Raw genomic sequence first — 22,488 nt, forward strand, 5'->3', positions numbered from 1 at the left:
GTTCTAAACTTGTTCGTTCTGCTTAGCTATTAATGCAAAAGTTAAAATAAAGTAATGGGGTTAGAGTAGAGATAAGTGATATACAGTGCATTCATTTATTTTTGTATTCTAATATGTTTCTCTTTGACTTTGCTGCTAGCTCATACTTGGGCCTGAATACTGATAAAAACTCCATCTTGTAAAAAGCTGCACGTGCGCACTCTAGCTCCGAAGTTGCTGAAGCATTGGCATTAAACCCCAGCCAAGAATTATCTTTTTTTTTTGTTAAATTTGTTTATTGACATTTCAGCAAAATATAAACATAGAGCACATCTTGGGCATATACAGGGCATCAGTATTACGATGCTCGAACAACGTGGACTTTACATATAATTAACAGCATATCTCTGCTCCACCCGTCCAATACAACCAATACAGTCTGAGTACACTTCTAGGACTCCATCGCCACCAGTCTATCTAAAATCCTAGTCGATGGAATGTGGCATCGTCTCCTGTGCCTCCCCCATGTCCAGTGCAGATTGTGTCTCTCCTTGTTCGCCCTCACCCTGTGTAAGTCTGTTTTCTAGATATAGCGCCCAGTAGTTTTTAGGTCTGTTTCGTGGAGGTAGTATTTCACTATAGTGTTCAGATTGCGTGCAACAATATAGCATGTCGTTACACCAACGAGCAAGTGTAGGAGACGGCCCTCTCATCCAGGTGAGTGCTACGCACCGTTTAGCCACTATGAAGGCCATATCCACCAGTCGGCGTGCAGCCGGTGGCACATCCTTTGAATATCCTAACAGGGCCAGCAATGGGGAAGGGGACAACGACAAATTGGTAACTCTATTCACTTCATCATAGACCATACGCCAAAAAGCTGCCACTCTCGGACACATCCAAGCCAGATGTAAAATATCAGCCTTCTGAGCCTGACATCTTTCACATCGGGGGTTGTTGCGCAAACCGTATCTGTATAAGCGCTCAGGAGTGTAATATACCCTATTTAAAAATGTAAAATGTAGTAACCTATGCCTACCGTTAAGGGAAACCCTACGACACTAGCGCAACAATATTTCCATGTAGCGTCAGGAAGTTCAATGTCTAAATCTGTCTGCCAGTCCAGTCGCGGCTTAGTGTAATCTGCCGTTCTTTTGGCGAGAGTGATACGGTATAGGTTCGTAATCAGTTTAGCTGAGGTTTTGGCAGTGACTATGTAGTCAAACGCCAATACCGTTTGGGGCTCCGGCATGTCCTCACCCAGCAATCCTCTTAGGGCATGACGAACTCTGTGAAATTGAAAGCGCGGGAGCAACGTAGTTCCAGGTCCCTCCTTCGGGTGAAGATCATCCCAAGTGCAGATCTTTTCAGATACAAACAGATCACCCGTAGTATCTACATTCAGTTCAGCCATGGCCTCTAGCACTGCCCTATCTCTACGGTGTGCACCCATAATATCGAGTCATTTATTTCGATTGGACCGAATATCGAGTAAAAAACTATAGAATGGACATAATATCGACTAGACATAATATAGACAACAAAAATATCGACTAGAGAAAATTAATATCGAATAGAATGGACATAATATCGAATCAAAAATATAGAATGGACATAATATCGACTAGACATAATATAGCCAACAAAAATATCGAATTTAAGGTAAGTTAATAATAATTTTTATTTTTTGTGTAATATAAGTCTGTAGCGGGTTGTGGGTTTATAGGGGAATAGGGTGGGAAGTAATTTAATTATAATTAATTAAATATGTTAATTTATTTATTGATATTTATGTAGAATTAATTGTTAATTAATTATTAATTGGTAATTAATTAAAATATAATTGGTAATTAATTATAATTGATTAATTGATAAATATTTTAATTTTAGTAATTTATTTTCTGTAGCGGGTTGTGGGTTTATAGGGGAATAGGGTGGGAAGTAATTTAATTATAATTAATTAAATATGTTAATTTATTTATTGATATTTATGTAGAATTAATTGCTAATTAATTATTAATTGGTAATTAATTAAAATATAATTGGTAATTAATTATAATTGATTAATTGATAAATATTTTAATTTTAGTAATTTATTTTCTGTAGCGGGTTGTGGGTTTATAGGGGAATAGGGTGGGAAGTAATTTAATTATAATTAATTAAATATGTTAATTTATTTATTGATATTTATTTAGAATTAATTGTTAATTAATTATTAATTGGTAATTAATTAAAATATAATTGGTAATTAATTATAATTGATTAATTGATAAATATTTTAATTTTAGTAATTTATTTTCTGTAGCGGGTTGTGGGTTTATAGGGGAATAGGGTGGGAAGTAATTTAATTATAATTAATTAAATATGTTAATTTATTTATTTATATTTATTTAGAATTAATTGTTAATTAATTATTAATTGGTAATTAATTAAAATATAATTGGTAATTAATTATTATTGATTAATTGATAAATATGTTAATTTCATTCATTTATTTTCTGTAGCGGGTTGTGAGTTTATAGGGGAATAGGGTGGGAAATAATTTAATTCTCATTAATTGAATATATGTCATTTAAATTATTGGTATGTATTTTGAATTAATTGTTAATTAATTTTTATTAGGTAATTAATTAAAATATAATTGGTAATTAAAATTAATTTATTAATTTTTAAATTGTAAATTAATTTATTGTTAATAGGTAATTAATTAGTATGAGTAGGCAATTTTTATAATTAAATAATTTTATTTTGTATTTATAAATAAATATTTAATATTTTTTATACACAAGTAAAATATTTTATTTATTTGTAATTGGTATTACTATTTATGTTATTTATATCTATTTGTGAAGTATTTATTTTCCCTATTATTGCACTCTCTGAAGTTGGAATAGTAATTTTAACCCCTACGCTATACAACACTTTCCCTACTGTTGCACCCACTGGAGTGGGTATGCAACGTTTACAACTCAACTTTTACTATGCACTACCATTACAACGAAAGTTTTACAACGCAAAAACTTTTACAACGCATACATTTACAAAGCATGTTTTTACAACGCAGATACCTTTACAACGCATACCATTACAACGTAAGTATTGCTAAGTATATAATTATTTTTAAAATGTTATATGTTTGGGTTTTTGGGTAAAGGGGTATTTTTAGGGTTCAGGGTCAATTTTCAGTTTTTGGGTAAAGGGGTATTTTTAGGGTTCAGGGTCAGTTTTCAGTTTTTGGGTAAAGGGGTATTTTTAGAGTTCATGGTCAGTTTTCAGTTTTTGGGTAAAGGAGTATTTTTAGGGTTCAGGGTCAGTTTTCAGTTTTTGGGTAAAGGGGTATTTTTAGAGTTCATGGTCAGTTTTCAGTTTTTGGGTAAAGGGGTATTTTTAGGGTTCAGGGTAAGTTTTCAGTTTTTGGGTAAAGGGGTATTTTTAGAGTTCATGGTCAGTTTTCAGTTTTTGGGTAAAGGGGTATTTTTAGGGTTCAGGGTCAGTTTTCAGTTTCTGGGATAAAGGGGTATTTTTAGGGTTCAGGGTCAGTTTTCAGTTTTTGGGTAAACGGGTATTTTTAGGGTTCAGGGTCAGTTTTCAGTTTTTGGGTTAAGGGGTATTTTTAGTGTTCAGGGTCAGTTTTCAGTTTCTGGGGTAAAGGGGTATTTTTAGGGTTCAGGGTCAGTTTTCAGTTTTTGGGTTAAGGGGTATTTTTAGGGTTCAGGGTCAGTTTTCAGTTTCTGGGGTAAAGGGGTATTTTTAGGGTTCAGGGTCAGTTTTTGGGTAAAGGGGTATTTGTAGGGTTCAGGGTCAGTTTTCAGTTTTTGGGTAAAGGGGTATTTTTAGTGTTCAGGGTCAGTTTTCAGTTTTGGGGGTAAAGGGGTATTTTTAGGGTTCAGGGTCAGTTTTCAGTTTTTGGGTAAAGGGGTATTTTTAGGGTTCAGGGTCAGTTTTCAGTTTTTGGGTAAAGGGGTATTTTTAGGGTTCAGGGTCAGTTTAGGGTTTTTGAGGGTACAGGGGTACTTTGTAAAAATAAAGTAAAATTACATTTAAATTACATTAATTAAATAATATTAAATAAAATTACATTATATTATAATATTTTTAATTAATTTATATTAAAAAAAATATTATATACTTACCAATACTTATGTTGTAATGGTATGCGTTGTAAAGGTATATGCGTTGTAAAATCTTGCGTTGTAAATGTATGAGTTGTAAAAGTTTTTGTGTTGTAAAAGTTTTGATGTAATGGTAGGTGTTGTAAAAGTATGTGTTGTAACGTCATACATCCCTGGAGTGGGAATAGTAATTTTAACCCCTACGCTATCCAGCGCTTTCCCTACTGTTGCACCCACTGGAGTGGGAATAGTAAATTTTACCTCTACGCTATCCAACAGTTTTGCTAATGTTGAACTCACTATAGTTGTTACAATAAATTTTAACCGTTGTCTATGCTACGCTAAAAATGTTATATATATTTATTTAATAATATGTTTATATATATATATATATATATACATATATATATATATATATATATATGTATTATTTTTGGTGATATAATTTTTTTAATTATTGAAATTATTTATTAAAATTAAAATTTTAAAATAATTATTTCTAAGTTTATATTACATATATTTATTACTATATTAGTTTTAACTTAATTTTAAGACATTTAAAAAAATCGATATTTTGACAGTCTATATTTTTGTAAGTCGATATTTTGGAGTCGATATTTTGGTACTTACCTGTTTGTAGATAGGGAGTTGATATTTTGTCACTCGATATTTTTCACTCGATATTTGTGTATCTCGATATTTGTGACGTCGATATTATGTCAGTGATCCATCTCTACAGGGGGCAAGCCACGAGCACTACGCTAATTTCGCCGCCGGGGCATACAACAGTGAGCAGGCCTGAGCATCCATGAGGTGATACCATGCGTGCGTTACCACATTCATTGAATCCAGAATGTCCGTGCGACAATCTCTATGTCTGGATAAAAAAGCCGGTAGCGGAACCGGAGCGGCAACCAGATTCTCAATTCTCAGATGCGGCGCATCTGTAGGGCCATGTATCCAGCCATACGCATGCGCCCCTTGTGCGGCCCAATAGTATAATTCTAGATCCGGAGCGTTAAGCCCCCCATCCTCATATGACCAAACAAGAATATTCCAGGCTACTCTAGGCCATTTCCCAGCCCATACCAAACGGAGCACTAAAGCATGAAGCTGTTGAAAGAATGCGCCTGACAAAACCATAGGGATGTTACTTACAAAAATAAGAATCGAGGAAGCACAACCATTTTTAGCAATGATATTCGGCCCATGAGAGACAAGGGGACTGCAATCCATTTGTTTACATCATCCTCCAGTCTAGACACGGCCACACCGTAGTTCTCCCTGAGGACCACTTCCGAGTCCGTGTGCAGCCTAATGCCCAGGTAACGAACCGAGTCGGTAGTCCACTCTATGGGGTAATCCGTTTCTACCCTCGATGTCGCAGGAGTGAGGGGAAACATTACAGTCTTGCTCCAATTTACATGTATCCCGGAAAGCGAGCTGAATAAGACCACTTCTCTCAGCACCGTCGAGAGATTGTCTTCCGGGTGCCTCACATACAATAAAGTATCATCCGCATACGTGGACACAATCAATTTATACGTGGGGAAACAGAGACCGCGATGGCTACGGTACTTTCGTAACGCACACGCCAGGGGTTCCGCAACTAAGGCATACAGAAGAGGCGACAGCGGGCAACCCTGTCGGATACCGCGTTCCACTTTGAAAGGCTCAGTCGTGAGGAAGCCTATGCGAACTCTAGCTCCTGGAGAAGCGTATAGGGTGTCCAAAAGTTGTATAAAGAGGTCATCCACTCCCATCCGCCGCAGCACTAGTCAGAGGAAAGGCCATTCCACAGAGTCGAATGCCTTTTCCATGTCAAGGAAGACGGCCACTGCCGGAACATCTTGTCTTGTATGTTGAAATGCAGCGAAAACTGTTCGTATATTGTAAGTCAGATTACGGTTGGGCACAAAGCCCGCTTGTTCAGGGGCAACTAGTTTTGAGATCAGCGGGCTTAATCTATTGGCAATAATCTTAGCAAATATCTTTGCATCAACATTAAGCAGCGATAGCGGCCTATAGGAGGCACAGTCATCGGGGGGGTTTCCGGGCTTAAGGATGGCCACTATAATGGCTTCCCTCATCGTCAGCGGCATCATTGCTGCCTCCGCTATCTCTTCTACCAGCGTCAGCAATTTGGGAATGAGAAGCTCTGCAAATGTCTTATAAAAAGAAGCTGGAAAGCCGTCACTGCCCGGGGCACTTCCGGCCTTCATGTAAGATAGCGCCCAAACTACTTCCTCCCTCTCGAACGGTCTAATCAGAAACTCCCTGTGCATGTTTGTCAGTCCAGGCAGTTGTATATGCGTCAAATAGTCCAAAATGCGCTCCTCCGAGGCTGCATCCCTCGAGGCATACAATGCTGTATAGAAATCTCTAAATCGCATCGCTACCTGGTCTTCAGACATTACCTCCCCCGTGTGTTCATCTCTCATCACGGGCACCAGAACACCCTGCCGTCGTTGCTTCGCCATTCTCGCTGATACCACACCTGGGCGGTCCCCCTCCCAATATGACCGAGCTATACTATATTTCCCTAAACGCTCTAATTCCGCATCAGCCTCTTCATGATATTCTCTAAGCGTCTTAGACAGTTCACTAGTCAGCTCCGCACCAGAGTCACGGAGCCGTCGCGCTTCAATGTCTTTCAGTTTGGATTCTAGTAAGGAGAGACAGGCCCTTATCGACTTTAGGACCCCCGTATGCCTAGCTATAGCCAACTCGCACATATAGGCTTTAAAGGCCTCCCATACCGTGAGGAAGGAGTCCACCGAACCTACGTTGTTGTCAAAGAATTCCTCTGCCGCAGACGCCAAATCTTCGCGAAAAGCTGTGTCTTGTAGCTCATACGGGAGCAAACGCCAGCTAAAAGGAAGGGGGCGGTTCGTCTGAGCTCTGATCTTTACAAGGACAGGGGAGTGGTCTGAGTACGTGCGAGGCAGTATCAAGCACGACAGTAACGCAGAGAGGAGAGAGGTGGGGAACAACCAGTAATCTATCCGAGTGTAGATCTCATGCTGCGCCGAATAGTGTCGGGCACCTAGTCCTCCAAACATCCTACAGACCTAGTCTAGTCATCTTGGCATCAAGTGCGCGAGCAGAGCACGTCGGGCGCCGTACTGGACCATCTGACCTATCCAGTTCAGGGTGTCTCACCATATTAAAATCGCCTCCCAGAGTACCCGATCTCCATAATGCTCCCTTATAGAAGAGGCTAAATTTAGGTAGAAAGAAGGGCAATCGTAATCCGGGCCATACGAATTGACCTCATGGAAAGTCATGCCTTTACCTACACACTTTGAGATGACAAACCTCTGATACAACAGGTGTCAGCGTCATATTCGTTTTAGGATTAACCCATGTGAGAACTCCCCGAGCGTGTGATGTAAACCCAGCGGCGTGTATGTGTCTGTGTAGTCCTCTATAGGACTGTGTCGGGCTATCAGAGCGTAAATGAGTCTCTTGAAGGAGTGCAAGGTCAATAGAGTGCCCCAATAGATATTGCACCACTCTCCTAACCTTTCTGTGGTCATTTAGGCCATGCACGTTCCATGTCAGTAGCGCAATAGTGTCCCTATCTTGTGTCATCTGAGTCACTTCAGGTGGCATCGTACACATGAAACACAAATATATCCATCCACAACATGAAGAACCGTGTACAGCGCTCTGTGCTCACAACAGTAACACTCAAAATGTATCCCACAAAAACAACAGTCCCCTCCCATACCCCAATCAACCAAGCTGTAACTACCGCCATCTCCCAAAAGTAGCAAACCCAAGGTATCTCGCCCACGCCCACCCACGCCTGCCCAGCCCCAACATGGCCCATGATCTGCCCACCCTGTACATACCCTCAGCACTCCACATCCACTCACTCAAAAAAGTCCCAAAATCCAAAAGGCAAATGGAAAAACTCATACCTATATAAGGGCAAAAATCACCAACCCGAGCCCCCGCCCCAACACAAAATTTTCAAACAATCGTGGTAAACACGCAGGGCGTAGGTAGCTCGCTTACAACAAATCTTAAACTGTAGCAGTCAAAGTTGGGTGCTGCAGTCCCCCTGCCCTCCCCCGCTTCCAAAACAGCAACTAATTACGCAGCCCAAGTCCCAATCCGCAACCTTTTGCTCCATAAAATACATATGTATACACATGCCTCCCCTCCATGTGTGTCCGGTGCATCCAGGACAACACCTGTATCTTGAAAAACCAATCCCGACCTGCAAACAACCAATTCCAATATATATCACAGAGTCAGCGCACCCCCACAAAACAGCAGTCATAGCATACAGCCCCAGGGCAACAGCAAGACATTACCAGCAAAAGTGTGAGTCAGCAATTGAGGTCTCCCCCCCTCTTAGTCTCTCACCCCACTCACAGTTGTTGGTCCATCTTGAAAACCCCACGCTGAAGGCTGTGCTCCCACGAACCCCCAGCTCCTTACAACATACTCTGTGGTGGAAGTTCCCACACTAGGCCCCTAAAGGGACACATTTCGCACATCCAAGAATGTCCTTTCGTGGCCTCGAACCATAAAATCATTCCTGATCTTCCAGGGAGCAGTCCTCAGGATCGTCAGCCCCTCTGCCTTCTGTCGGTCGTCGCATGTTCCAGTTCCAGTCTTTCATTGCCTTCTGAAGCGCCCGCGGGTCCGTAGAAATAGTAGACTTCCCTTGTCTGTTGACTCTGAGTTTTGCAGGGTACAGCATGGCATAGTCTATCCCCAATTCCCGGAGTTTACGCTTCATGGGTACAAATTGCCGCCGTGCCTTCTGTACCCGTGCAGTGAAGTCTGGGAACAAGGAAAGCGTGGATCCCTCATACTGCAGTGGTTGTTTTTCCCGTGCAAGTTTCAGTGCCGTGTCCCGGTCTCTATAATTCAGTAGCTTGGCGACAATAGGGTTGCCTGTGGAAGTACTTTCCGGCAGACCCGTGATTCGAATGTTACATCTATGGTACCGCGCCTCCAAATCCTTTGTCTTGTCTTGTAAGACTTGAAGAACTTTACCAAGCTGCTTGAGACCAGAGTCCAGTGTAGTCTCCGCCTCTTCCACCTCCCCGATGCGGCGCTCCGACATGTCTATACGTTCAGCATGCTTGTCAAGGCATTCAGCCATCCGGTCCATGGGGTATGTAAGGGCATCCATCTTGGTTCCCAAAGACGTAAGACCCCCCTGTAGGTTCCTCTCCATGGTTAACAAAATGGTGTGAAGATCTGGTTCAGACGCAGCCTCCTCTCCCATAGCACCTGCTCCACCGCTGTCCAGGGTCGTCGGAGCCTCAGCCGATTTCGAGCCTCTGTTTGTAAAAGTCAGTTTAGGCTGGCACTTATCTGGTCGGCCCATTGTGGCGTAGGGGCCTGCAAGGTCACTCGCAATGGCAAATGAAAACCACTAGTTGTATATACACACCGCCCCTCCTGTAGCCAGGCACTAGGTTCCAACGATCCACCTCTCGTCACAAAAGTCAATTAATGGTTCAAGTAGTACTGCGCTCCTCGTGTAGACCTCAGCAATGCTGCAGGCACCAAATTCCCTCCCTGCGCCTCGCAATTCAATGGCAGCCTTGGCCAGTATCTGTGTCCACCATTAATAGTGGAGCTGTCAGCATCACCAGCATGCAAAAAGGAAAAGAGGGGTCTCCACAGACAGCCAGATCAGGGGGCAGAGATGTAGTCTCACCTCAGGGCGCCTGTCATATCTTATATGCACGCTCACCCAGGCACTGCCTGCAATGTTCTCCGCTATTTTGCTGCCCACGTAGGTGAAAATGTAAGTAGTCAGCCTGTATCAGAATGAGGGCAATTGGTAAGGTCAAATGATCTGCCGCATCTGGGCCTCGCCCTGTATGCACGCTTCCACCCAGGGCTTGTCGCAGTAGGAAAGGGCGAGGTCCGGGGCCCATTTTGCCAGGACGATGTCTTCTATCTCCCTCCGACCGCCCAACCAGGGTCGCTCCTGTGACCCAGACCTCAAGGGCGTTGCAGAATCCAGTAGCCGGCAGTAAGCCCCCAGCAGGTAACGATGCGTGGGCGGCCTGCGTTCCGGTGCACCTCGGGGCCTAGTCACTCGAGGGAAGCCGGTCGCTCAATTACCTCCGCTTCCCTGCTTCGAAGGTGTCCGCTGTACTGCTCCTCCAGGGTCTACCACCGCCAGCCCGTACTCCGCCACACGGGGCACTCCAGAGCACTCCTTCGGTCACCAGTGCTCACCCGGTAGTCTCGTGGTCCCCCCGCTCTCCCCAGTCGGCTCCGTGCAGCAAGGGGGCTCCGGATCACGTGAGCTCGGCCAGGCAGCAGGCCTCAGGACGTCTCCCCGGGTGACCAGGCCCGACTCGTAGCAGGGTCGGCTCTGCAGCGTTCCGGGGGGCAATATTGGCACAGTGTCTGCCGCAAGCGTTCCGGAGCCTAAATGCACCGGGATCTTTTGTAGGGGACCAGTCTGTGTGCAGGATAAGTAGCAGGATAGTACGTGAAGCGAGGGAGCCCTTAGACTAGGCAGCCATCACCGTCGCAAGCTAGCTCTGCCCCCCCAGCCAAGAATTATCTTATCCACGATGTCTATGAGAAAATGCCCTTCTGACCTCAGGAGGAACTGAAGCCATTTAAATTGTATCAAATTTCTTGAACAATATTGCTGGGTGGAATAAAAGTACATGGGAAAATAAATTATGGACGGTAACCAGAAGCAATTGAAACCAATAATGAAATTACCTCATCTTAGTATGGTGTGATGACCTCTCCTCGTCTTTCCAACCAATCACTGAAGGGGAACACATAGATTTGCAACATTTAGGGGTGGTACATTGCCCTCGAAATGGTATAACTAAGGTAGGTTTAGAAAGAGAAATTGACCGACTTGTCCGAGGAGCTGACCTGTCATTAACCCAACGCATGCTATTGGAGATCGAGAGCAGAGGTGCTGGCGGAGCACTCTGTCAGAAGAATCAAGGTGTTTGGGGAAATTATCGATTACCCAGTCGGGGTACTAATTGGCCTAGAGAGAGGGGTGTGACGCTGGCGTTGCACTTAGCGAAGGTCACCTGTCCTGATCTGCACCTGTCTTGTCCCATGGGCACATGAGTAGTCGGGAGCCTGGTCCTTATTTGCCCCAGCCCATGGCCAGGATTGGTCATTGTACCATTCTAGGTAAATATAATCCATGTGGTATGTCCATGTACTATTTCCCTTTCTCACCCTTCTCAGGTACCGATGTTTAAAGATGTTACTGTGATTTCTTACAAACTTTATGTCCTACTGATTATATTCTTGCTTATAAAATGTATGGTCACGATATTGTGGCCTTTTTGACTCAGAAAACCTTGCATAGATGAAGCTTTTAAAACTTTCCTAGAGTCTGTGGTTATTTAGGAAAGGGTAAACTGTTTAAATATTGCCTGTTCATTCTAACTCCCTTTTCGATCCCTAGGACTTATAGCAAAATTGACAAGGATTGGTAAGTCATGGTGAACAGGTATAAGTCCTAAAATGACCTCAAATTACTGATAGGTGATTAATTAGTAATTAAAAGGCAGGATTGCTAGTTCAAGGTGTGAATGTTTTATGGGCCCAGGTGAGTAGGGTAAATTTGAGCTAGTTATCCCGCGCGCTCTATCACCTTGCTATCATCTCATATGGATACATATACATATATTTATATTTATATAAGTCCTAAAATTACCTCAAAGTACTGATAGGTGATTAATTAGTAATTAAAAGGCAGGATTGCTAGTTCAAGGTGTTAATGTTTTATGGGCCCAGGTGAGTAGGGTAAATTTGGGCTAGTGATCCCGCGCGCTCTATCACCTTGCTATCATCTCATATGGATTTTATATACATGATAAAATTTTATGTGAAAGCCCGTGCAAGGAAATTTAAAAAATATGATTATTTTTGCATATATTGTGAAAAACTACACAAAATTTGACAATACGGCAATTTCGCCCAACCCCTCTTAACCAACTGTGCTAATGGTATAGTTATCAGAAATGTAAACCATACTTTATCGAATAGACTAGGATTTTATAAATATTTTAAAAGAATTATGGAATTGACTTGTGTCTCAGTACCAAAGTTGAAGGTGGTAACTAATTATTCTGCAGAGTCTCTGACAAGTTTGTTACGAGAGCTCATACTGATTCACCCTGTATGTTTATATATAACCCATGGGAGGTCGGTAAAATAATATCTGGTTCCTCCACTCCACATATCCTTGGGCAATCATTAATGGTTTGGGCGGCTAGAGAACTCTACCAGATCATGCAGAAATTCTTTGGCATGTGACAACAATAACTCTAAATCAGGCCTTCATTTAGAGTCACTCATTCACATTTACAAAACACTACAGTTAAAACAGTATGGTTAAAGAAAAGGAAATAACTAAGATCTGTAGTCACAAAGGTAAACTTGGTCGTAACCATAACTTTACAACCAAATGTACCTTTTTAATGTCTGCCATGAGTTAACAAAGGGAGTCCGGGCATGTGTAAACCCATTTACACTGTGCAGAGAACTTACCCTCTAGAGTGCGGCTCTCCACACCTTTACATTCTACTTAATGGGTGTGTAAAATGAGCATACCAAGGCATGTTTAGACTTGTAGTTTTGGGAATACCCCCAAACATGTATGATTGTGAGCGATCACCAGCCGTGTCCCGTGCAGGTAAGACCAGTGGGGTCCTAATTTCCCCTCATCATCCTCTGTAAAAATCCCCCTACCCCCACCTGGCCCCAGCATTCATACCTGCACAGGTTGCAGGTGGCAATCACAAACACCCCTCATTCGTTTCACCTTGGGAACTGCAGTATTTTCCCTCCCTACAAGGCAATCCCTTTTCAGGTTTGTAAGGGGAATCAATCATCCCACATCTGGTGGGAATATAGGGGAAGGGCTTTCATAGTTGGAAAACATATTTACCCACCGACAAAAAATTGTGTTTATGCGCCAGGAATTCTATTCCATTTGTGCAAAGGTCTATGCTATGAAGAACTCTGCACATTGAGATTAGTATCTCGATGGCCATGTCATTGGACTTCCCCAAAAATATGCCTATAAACCTGTGTGCCTGGAATCCTAAAATTCAGACAGGAGGATAAGTAGGGGCAGCTAGAAGTGAACGTCTCTTTGAGAATCAAGACCGAGATTTAAAAATGTAAAAATGAATGTGCTACCCACCACAACATGCTATGCATAAGACATTGATTGCAATTACATTGGAATCAAAGGGTTTAAACATTCTCCACGTAAGTAAGTAGATAACTGTTGGCATAGATGTTCAGCAGATCCAGGGTTACGCTATATATAGAGAGGTTGGGAAAGTCAGAACAATGTCTGGCCATCAATGTTGGTTGAACCGGAGGATAAGCCTGGTTGACTTCCTATTTGGAGAACTCAGTCTTTCAAAAGACGCTGTCTCAGTTGTCTTAAAGCTGAATAATGTCTCCAAGAAGAGACTTAACAAATGCTCAGTTTTGCTAAGGGCCAATTATTGGCCATAAAATAAGCCAGTGGTTTTCCTGGCTCAGATCTCATGTTGTTGGTTTTATGGTACTTGAATCTATTTACTTTACAATATTCACTGGCAGAGTCCGAAAAAGGCCCCACTGCCTCAAATGGAGGATGCAAGGCTTGCCTTCTAGAGCTTTAACTTAATTTAATTGGATTAGAAAAACTGAGTGTAAAAGCAAGCAGGAGGTGACAGATGATTCAAACTATCAGTCAGATAAGGCTGAAGTTCTGTCCCAGTCATGATCTGCCTACCTGAAATATCACATTTTTTCTATGTATTTTGGTTCTTGGAAAAAAGAGTTTTGATGTGTTTGACTCTTTTGGAAAAGGCCCTCTCTGACAGGTCACGCCAAACCTTTGACCTTCCTCCTCCTATTCATTTTACCTGTTTTTGTTGGCTTTAGGACTCTGGGCACATTGCCATGCCTGACCAGTGCTAAAATGCAGGTGCTTTTTCCTCTAAACATGGTATATTGATTTACACTTGTCTGGCATATTTGATTTACCTGTAAGGCCCTTTTAAAGTGATACACTGTATACCCAGGGCCTGTAAATTAAATTCTACTCGTGGGTCTGCTGCACTGATTGTGTCATCCACAGAAGTAGCCTTTCAATCCTGTCTCAGGTCTGCCACTGAAGGCCCTGTGTGTGCGGTTACTGCCTTTTTGGATTGGCATTTAAAACTACTTGCCAAGCTTGAAACTCCCCTTTTATTACATATAAGTCACCCCTAATGTAGGACCTAGGTACCCCAAAGGGCAGAGTGCTATGTAGTTAACAGGTAGGACATGCATTTTTATGTTTTCCATGTCCTGGCAGTGACAACAGCCTTTGTCATTTTTCACTACTGTGAGACCTACTCCTCTTATAGGCTAGCATTGAGAATTGCAACACACTTTTAAGCCGTAATTCCTGATGAGAGAGGAGTGGCTTTTTAAGGTTTCATATGTTTGGAATGGTAAATATGAATCCTCCTTACCTGTGAAGTTGAATTTAACATTACTGTTTTAGAGATGCCACTTTTAGAAAGTGGTAATAACAAATTGAGAGAGAGGGTAAAGGGCACTCTTGGTCCCCCTGGTCAATCTTGTAAAACAACAAAAGAGTGTCGTGAAAGAAGTGTGTAAGCACTAGACACAGAGAAGAAATCACCCTGATTAAGTCACATTGAAAATCAGCGTTTTTTTTTTAGGAAGCCCTCACTCACCACCCTGGGTGGTGACATGCTTCATCATCGGGCCCACCAGGAGAAGCCGAATGCCTCCCTGGTGTGCTACAACGCCAGATTACTGGGGAGCAGGTTCTTTGTGGCAAAGGTGTCAAAAAGAAATGTGAATTAAAAATGTCAGAAACTGTACCATACAAAATTTTTTATTCAATGGTCAGTTTGACATAGGTAAAATATGTGTGGGAAACTTACCAGTTAATGACTTGGTTGTTTCCACTTAAAGTGGGGTCAACATGTTCCTGCCCATCTATTTGTCATTTACTGGGCTTTCATCAGGACCGTCAGGTGGTGTACCTCGGCGGTATGGGTGCGCTAAGGCCCACCCTTACCAGAGGACGTGAAAGTTAAAAAAAAGTTTTTAAAATGAAGTGCAAAAAACAAACAAAAAGTGGTGGGAAACCTTCAATTTACACACTTGTTTTTAACTTTCACGTCCTCTGGTAAGGGTGGGCCTTAGCGCGCCCATACCGCCGAGGTACACCACCTGACGGTCCTGATGAAAGCCCAGTAAATGACACATAGCTGGGCAGAAACATGTTGACCACAAAGAACCTGCTCCGCAGTAATCTGGCATTGTAGCACACCAGGGAGGCATTCTGCTTCTCCTGGTGGGCCCGATGATGAAGCATGTCACCACCCAGGGTGGTGAGTGAGGGCTTCCTAAAAAAAAAACACTGATTTCCAATGTGACTTAATCAGGGTGATTTCTTCTCTGTGTCTAGTGCTTACACACTTCTTTCACGACACTCTTTTGTGGTTTTACAAAACTTTTAGAAAGTGGACACTTCTCTTTGCTCATAACACCATGTGCTTTGCAGCCTGTTTCCAATATGCGTTTGGGTTGGGTGACAGTTATGCTTTGTGCATTCCCTATAGACAGCCACAAACATAGGAAGCATTTGGAGCACTCATCTGCATTCTGATGGGTCTTCCTGGGCAGGGAGAAATGGGAGGGTTTGACACTTAAACTTCAATAGGTAGTGTACTGTCCACACACAAAGCACTTATTTACTCCCCACAGAGAGCCTGGTAGACAGAAATGGGTTTAAAGGGATCCTTGTGCACTTCAGTAAGTTCCTCTGAAGTCACCCTCTAAATCAAAGGCAGTTTTAGGTATCAGTACTGGGTCTCTGACCCCCTAAAATTAGATACTTTTAGACATGTTATCAGATTTTGCTGGCTCTACATTTGTACATTGTCGGAGAAGAATGCTGTGCTGCCAGGAGGGACTGCCACTCTGCTTACTGCTTTGTTGTGTTGGCCTGCTGCTTGCTGAGCTGCAGGAGGGACTGCTACTTATTTACCAGCCTGGTGTTACTGGCCTGCTGACTGCTACTTTTTTGCTGAGATAAACTACAAGCGTTCTCCAAGGGCTTGTTGGCTTGCCCGCTATTAATGTGGGACTCTGCCAATTGTGAGTCTGGTAGCTGTAATATTGACAATGATCGGAGCATACCTGATTAGCAGCTACCTTGAAAGGAGACCAAGCTCTCCACTTACGAGCGACTGAGTGCACTTTTTCAATCAAAGATGCTGCAGTGTTGAGGGAAACCTGACCAGCGCAACCCCACCTGCTTTCTGAATCACTATTGAGCGCTATAATCTGTTGAAGCCCAAGCGCCCTGTCACTGCCCAACGTGCAGCATTCACCCTCCTTACGGGGCTCAATGATGTGTTGCCCTGACGTACCCTGACCATGCCGCACTTAAGCCCATTCCCTTTACGGGCTTCCCTAACTCTGCTAAGCCTTGCTACATTGATCACAGGACGCCGCACTACAGCCACCCTTCTGTGCCCGACGACACAGGGACTGCTGCTGATGTACATCCCGCCATCCAGCATGAAGTGAGGACAATGCCTCGCTCCCTCAATATTGTCGCCTGCCCTGTAAGGTACTGTTTGGTTGCAACTGGACCCATGGCATCCTTCAAAGCTGAGCTGTGTGCTTGTAAACAGCAGAGATCCCTGAACTATGTTTGTCCTGGGAGGACCATGGAGGACTTGCCTCCAGGCGCCTAGTGGAACCTCTGTTTTGGCCAAGATAGGAATGGGAAGGTCTTCTGAGCCTTCCAGTTCTTGAATAGAGGATTGTGAGCGCTGTCAAATCACTGTATTAACATACACACTTTAAATGCACATAACTTGAAAAGTATTCATCATATTTGTATTGTTTTGGCCTTGAGTTGTTCCGAATATACTAAGTTATTTTTCTAAAACTGTGCGGAGTCTTTTTGTGGTGTGTTCATTGTTTTACTATGTGTGTGTTGTCTAAATACTTTTCACATTGCTTCTTCAAACAGGAAGGGCTGGGAGCACTCTGCTGCCCTCCCAGCACAGTTCGCCCCTTTAGCATTCTGGTAAATGCAGTTTGCAGTGCATGCTTACTTGGCATTTTGCTGGAGTGTTCCACCAAAATTGGTGCAGATTAGTGCTGTCATCTCTAGACACATGTGTTTCTTGATTTTATCCGTCATTGCCTCTTCTGATAAGCCTGCCTGCTCTGCACCAAGCTACTAGGGGGTGAGCACAGGGTATCTCAGTTGTGTATCTAGTTTACCCTGACTAGTGTGGTGGGTACTGCTTGGCTTGAGTATATAGTTTAGACACCCAGAAACCCCATTTCTAACAGACCCCCACAATCCAGGCATTTAAGTGTAGGAGACTCCACAGTGAGGGCCTGAATGCAAGTGACAAATTAATATTGATGTAGCAGGTAAATGGAGTTACTGGCAGCAGTGCAAATCTCAAGTATTTCAGGGAGATATTTTATCTTCTCAAAGAAGGGGACATGTCTGGAGAGAAAAAACGTCTCCCAAATGAGCTTGCATGAATGAATGCAAAAATACTAATTTCTATAATCAATTCTCCATTTTTCAGGAGCATTATAGGGTGTGGTATTCCTGCACTCCAAGGTCCCAAAACCTATGGTTTCTTTCCTTCTCAGTGCAGGAATATTGATGCAGTATTCCTAAATCCCCTCTAATGGAGGTCTAAGCAATGTCATCAGACTTATTACCTACATACAAAGCCCTATCATAACATCCAGGACAGGAACCATCAAAAGGCTCTCACTTCAACCATTCTCTCCAGTATACTCTGTCTGTCTATTTCCCACAGCTTCTTTTCCGGGGTTCTCTAGACATTACGGCTCCAAACAGCAGGCAAGTAAAGCACAAGCCATTAGAAATCAGAAGTGTTCCACTGTGTGTGGCTGTCAATGAGGAAGTATACGTCTCCATTCCTAATAGAAACGTTTGTAAGTTCACACTGGTACCTGGTTCACATCAAAGTAGATTTTCCTTTTCTTGTCACAGGGAAAAGGGAATTTTGCTTCCCAGAATCTAGTACCAGATCATTTGTGACAGATCTTAACACATGTTTAGGGTACTACCCTAACCCCGTTGGTGCATTTGTCACAACTATGTTATTTCTATAGCGACCATACCTACTTCTCAGCAGTATTGCACCTCCACCATTTTGAAGGAATAGGTTTTGAGCTGTAACATCTCCTGCCTCACTCCCAAACATTTCCAAAATGGACCGGGGCTTCACTTGCAGATGGTTTCTTTCTGTTACTGTGTTGGGCTTTAATTGGGTAAATGACACAATTTAATTACTTTGGTTTACAGCTACCAATTTTCACATTACACCTCGTGGACCTAGGAAGCCAGGGCAGTGCACATGAGGAACTTGGAGTACATGAAGCAGACTTTTTACACCGATTTACACATTTTGAATAGCCTTTTCTTCCTATTGGTTGTTTTTTGTTGGCACTGAGCGACATCACTGGTTACAGGTATTTCTGGACAACACGATATGTACTTGGCGATTCTATTTTAGGTTGAGAAAGAGAACATTGCAGACATGTGCTTTTAATAATCACTACACTTTATTTAATTTCAAAGAATTGCATTGTGAATGCATAGGGGCAATAAGGCAGTCCCGAGCTAAACATAAGGCTCAGAATTCGCAGGTCATCGTTAGGGCAAGTTATTTACCTCCATTTTAAAGCCCTGGAGGTGCCCTACCTTTGGATTTAACTTGAGATAACTCTCAACAGCCTCTTAATGTTTTACTACTGTGTGTGGTTTGGCCAAAGAACGAGTTATTATGTTCCACGTTTGCTGAGGAGCTGCTTTTGAGAGGTTTACGTGTTGTAGGTGTTCTTGAGCCGTCCAGCTTAGCTGGAAGTGGCCACAGCCATGAAAGCGGTCCAGAGGTCCATGAAAAGAATTGCAATGGAACATTACGTTCATTTCAGCATTTAAGTCCACAAATAAGGGAGTTTTCAGTTATATAACGCAGAATCCAATAAACATTGTTCTGATTTAAATTATTACTATTAACGGGAAAATGATTCCCTGTTAAAAACCTTTTTGAATATTTTCGATGCAAGGTTGCGTCAGTGGCTAGATGAAACATGATTTTTGCATTATGCGGTTATTAAAAACGTGCTTTAGATTTCCTTTGGTTTCCTTCCATGCTTTAACAATTTCTTTCTTTCACAAACACACACACTCTTTTTATCCTACATTGCTGATAAAGATATCCTGGAGCTGAATTGCGCTAAGGCAAATTATTGAGATACATGTTATTCTTTTTATACAAACCCGCGCAGGTAGATACACTGTACTTCAAAACGCAAAACAAATCTACTTAAAGTGAGACAGTTAACTTAGATTTTATCACACATTCTTATGGCTGTAGATATCAATTTAACCAGGTATTTTGGAATTGATCCTGTGAAATACAAAAATAGAAAGCTTTTAAAATACAATGTGTGAATGAAAACGCATATTTCACAAAGAGCAAGAAATGTGGTCTTTGAAACATGGTCCAAATCACTCTGCAAAGATTTCCTATTGCTTATTGTTAAATCAGCAGTCTATTGATGCAAGGTAAACAAAACTTGAACATTCTAATTTATAAATCTCCACAAAAAGTATACAACACTTTAAACTGATCCTCCTGTGAATCACGAAGAACTACTAATATACAGAGGGAAGCTATTGGTGTCATGCTTCATCATCGGGGCTCATCCTGGTCCCTAAAACCAGGTTAGGCTCGACCTTCTTCCATGGGGCACTATGCATAATTTGTCTGCCGAGATTTTCGATTAAAAACATCTCAGATCACCAAGGTATCCCTTTTATTCACTGGATTCCTGGTATAATAAAATTAAAAAGTTTACTTACTTGCTATCTGTAAGCATTGATATGTTTCAGCCCTCCATCAAGGTGGTCAACGGGTCCCGGGTTTTTATCACAACTTAAAAGCTGTGCCCTGGAATAAAGTCTTTATCTGCCAGTCAAACCTAATTCATTTGATCAGGACAACAGACAACACGCAACACAAATCTGGCATACACAAAGGACAATAGTGTCCTTTAATTTCAATCAGGTTCGTCTTTTGGATTCCCTCATATATAGCAACTAGGCTACATGAAAGGAGTGCAGTACATGCCCATGTTGTCACACATTCTCAAGGGTAACATGGCTCCTAATCGCCTACTTGTCCCACATCTTACCTCCCTGCTGCTCTGCTGCAATTTAAAGTCCTCTTTAGTGATAATGTCAGATTTTAAATTATCATTTTATGCAATGTCAATTTAAGAATGTTGGAATTTTCCTTCTCAAGTTCCTGAGAGTTTGCAGCTGCCTGGGCTGGTGATGGCTCTCTCACTGAGAAATGCTTATTGAAGCCAAAATGTGTGCAAAGGGGTCTGGGTGTAGAGGAAGTGGCTCTTTCTGACAGGATGGCTCAATCAATTATTCAATCAGGGGTTGGTAAAGTGCAACTACTTACCTGTGAGGGTCTCAAGGCGCTGGGTGGAGACGGGGCGGCTCCGTAGTGTGTTGAAGTCATTCGAAGAGCCAGGTCTTGAGGTCCTTGCTGAGACGTTGGAGATTGCTGAATGGCTGAGGAGTAGTTAGGACCTTCCCTGATTACACTTTAAAGGGACTTTCCCCAGCACTCACAGTGAGACCGGGCATCAGCCTTTGTTTCACTAGCCAGGCCGGAAGCAACCCCAGGGAAGAGGGAAGAACTGGTCAGATCCTGTTTTAGGGTCAGACAAATGGATGTCCCCCACCCACAGGCTGAAATGGGTATAAATGTGACATCCCCAAAACATGAAGGAGCGCAATACCATGGCCCTGGACTGCAACAGCGGCAACACACTGGACAGCTAGAAGGACTACCCCCTGATGAACTGAGTACTATGTCTGTAGATGAACCCATGACTAGTGGGTCTCTACAGGGCCAGTGATGTTGGCCCCCTTACAACCCCAGAGGACCATTTGGGGGAAGACCTGGACTACTGTGCCCCAGCAGGAGGATATGGGCACCAGGGATCAGGAACAGGAGAAAGTTGGCTCAGGGAGCAAGTGAAACCAGCTAACCATAAAGTTGACCCCATGGAGTCCAGAAAGCATGCTAAAATTCTAATGGTGGCTAAAGCTTGCCACTGGTAGCAAAATGAGCCCGCAATTGTCTAAAATGGCCCAATGTGCCGGATATATTTATCTTGAAAGGATTTGACATTGGACCACTTGTAAGGGGCAGAGTACATGGGGCTCTGCTGCAAGTCCTAAAATTACCCCCAGGATGGGCCAGTGCCCAGAGGGCAGCACAAAAGTAATTTAACAGTTTATTCCAGGGAGAGAGCATGCATGAGTCACAGTGAACCCTTGCCCAGAGACCCAATCCCCAGCTCATGAAATCACTGAATGGGGCCTGGGAACCCATCCCAGTGGCCCCCAGAGACAAGAGCAAGGGTCCAGGACCACAACCGGGGAAGGCCAACCTGCAGACAAGGATGCAGCTAGAGAATACACACACCGGCTCCCACACCGGCATCGGGTCCTGTCATCCGGAGGGCATAGGAACAGGCAGTGCAGGAGTGGGCTCCACACACTGCCCCAACAGTTCAGATGGCTATGAGAGTGAGACCGGGTCACCCCATCTATACAAACCACAACATAGCCAAAGGAGGCTTCCGGGGCAATGGAGAAGATATTAAAGCAGCATAATGTGTGCTCCTAAAATATTAACTGGTCTCAGAGTGCCCCATATTGTCTTGCGAGGGTTTTAGTTACATGAGATTCTCTTTCTTGTGGTCGCCTCAGGAAGCAAGACACAACACCACTGTGATTTTAGAAGCGTTTGGGGGCTGCAGGAGCACAGCAGACCACCTTTGAGTAACTTTGACAAATTTACATTCTATCTCCAAGGTTGAAGATTCATGACCTGGGGAGATTTGTTTCCATTTGTTTAAACATTCCCAAGGCTTAAACTTTTGTTCTACAGCCTGGGAAGTCAGGGACCTCTAGTGGTTGATTCCCTAGGCGCATTTTTGTGTGGCCTAAAGGTGTTTAAGAAAAAAAGAAGTTCATTTTAAATGCTTTATTGACAGATAACTCTTTTGAAGTCACCTCTACACCAAAGGCACTTTTGGGTGTAAGTACCAGGGCTCTGGCCCTATCAAATCAATACATTATTGGATTTGGGGAAGAACTCTGCTGGAGTGAAGACTGCTGTGCTGTAAGGATTGCCGCTTTGCTGTGACTGACTATTCCAAGGAACTCTGCATTGATGAGCTGCCCTGTTGCCTGCTGATCTTGCCCTGCTGAGGCGAAAGACTGGACCCATCCTCT

This window comes from Lissotriton helveticus, chromosome 2_1, assembly GCF_964261635.1.
Source record: "Lissotriton helveticus chromosome 2_1, aLisHel1.1, whole genome shotgun sequence".
In the NCBI taxonomy this organism is placed as follows: Eukaryota; Metazoa; Chordata; class Amphibia; order Caudata; family Salamandridae; genus Lissotriton; species Lissotriton helveticus.